Below are 2,159 nucleotides of genomic sequence, written 5' to 3'. Positions count from 1 at the left end.
GGCCCCGATTCAATCACTCCCCTCTGCTGTTTGCCTGCTTTTTTGGATATCTCAGGGATTGGAGATTAAGAATGACGAAAAAAATGACACTCTCGCCGGTAGTACACCAGATTCTCCTTATCTTGAACTCTGAAACTCTTTTCGAGCTAGAGAGATGTTTGAGGAAGCCAGAAGATGAAATACTGCAAAACAACATTTAAAATATATCTAGAAATGGTTATTTTCAATTCCAGTGGTAACGAAAGGCTAAAACAATTTGCATCTATGCCGGGAAACAAAAAGAGATTATGTTTACTTCATGATAGTAGCCACTTTTGAAAAGAAGCGAGGCTGGAGTTGACTTTGTTTTGATACAAACCTCAGTGCTTCTAACATGTAGATGCAAACTAGTTACCGTAACATAAGGAACATTCCCATGAAAAGCAGTGAGGTCTGTATCAAAACAGAGTCAATTCCAGCCTCACTTCCACTCCAAGGCCAGGTCAATAAGCACAAAACTGCAAACATTACGCTCGAATGAAAAAACTTTGCTCTGTGCAATGTGGACCACAAAGTGTGAATCGGAAACTGACACTGATGCGACCTTATGGAGCTTATGGAATTATGGGGTGATATGAATTAACAGGCGCACATATTTCGGTGTTTTTCCTCTTTGTCTGCGACAAATCAGATGTTATTTTTCATCCTGTAAAACAACGCGTTCTTTTATTTTGTAACAAGAACAATGCAAACGCTTCCCAGAAAGCTGTTTGATCTTATCATTCTTAAAATGGAACATTAACAGCGATTTTGAGGGGGAGACGACAGGCGGTCTAAACAGTTTGTATCTACAGTCTTAGTCAAGTTTGGTTGTGACAATTCACAACCAAGCCGAAAATGTCCCCCTCCTGCTCCCCTCCCCCCTCTCAATGTTGTTTTTCGGAATTTTTCTAGCCAATCTTGTGAACCAATATTGAGAGGGTAGGGTGGCTAGATCTGTCCCATCTGATGTGACTAACACTGTAGGTACAGGACGATATAGGGCCATTCAAAAAATGTCAAAACGCTAACGTGCTCAATAGAGGCCCTGTTAAGGAAGTTACCCCTAATCTTTATAATTTTATAGGCAGTTATTCATCTTCCCTAAATTGCCAAGGCTGTTCGGACATAAAAGTTATAAGATAACTTTTAAAGCCGAACAGCCTACGCAGTCCCTAAAACTAGGTTGATTATCTGTTATTAGTATGAAATTTTCGCTCAATTGTTTTAGCATAACCCGATGGCCTATCTATTTCATTGAGAGCTACTGTAGTAGGTTTGTAACTTCAACAATTTCCGTTGCCATGGACACGCTCCCAGAGCAGTATATCGAAAATTAGATCGTCCACAGTGTGTAACCAATCAGGTAGTAAGATTGCTCTCAGGAATAACAGCCTCTTAGTTCAATCTCGTACCCAGAGTCCTCAGGCTCTTTGGCCAGCGGTTGGTCGCCAGGAGAGACCCTGGGGTACTGGAATTTTATCACCGGTAAAACAATGCAAACTGCTAAGAGGCATTTTTTTCGAATTCTCCAGAGTCTCTCCTGGCCGCGACCAACCGCTGGCCAAAGAGCCTGAGGACTCTGGGTACGAGATTGCTCTTGGTCCAGTAAACATTTCATTGTGTCGCAGTGCTATCCCCGTGAAATGTGTGTCCCAGTTCACGCACAAATCATTACTGAGTATATGTACAAATCGCAAATAATAATCTTAATTATTTCTTAAAACTGACTGATTTCTTAAAACTAACAGACCTGTTATCGATTCCACGATTCCTCCTCCAAGTCCAAGTAATTACATGTTTGTTTTTTTCAACTAAAAGATTAACATCCAGTAACTTTAACTACAGCCTACTTTTTGCACCCGTAAATTTTTCTCTTACTGGAAGTGCATGTGTGAAACGTAATAGTATGTGCTTGTATAAAATAAATTAAGAAAAAACATGACGCGAGTTAAATTTGACGCAGACAAATTATCGACACTGCTAATCGGCTAGCGCCACAATCGCGCACATTCCGGAAACCATATAATATCCCGTGGATTTGTTATCTCTTATATTAGGCTTTCAAAGGATTGTGAAGTATCACAGCACTTCGCATGAGGATTATAGGGCTCCTTCGTTGACTGCCATGAACACTGTTA

This window comes from Pavona decussata, unplaced genomic scaffold (genome assembly GCF_977016875.1).
Source record: "Pavona decussata unplaced genomic scaffold, jaPavDecu1.1 SCAFFOLD_32, whole genome shotgun sequence".
NCBI classification, from domain to species: domain Eukaryota; kingdom Metazoa; phylum Cnidaria; class Anthozoa; order Scleractinia; family Agariciidae; genus Pavona; species Pavona decussata.
This window is presented reverse-complemented; position numbering follows the sequence as displayed.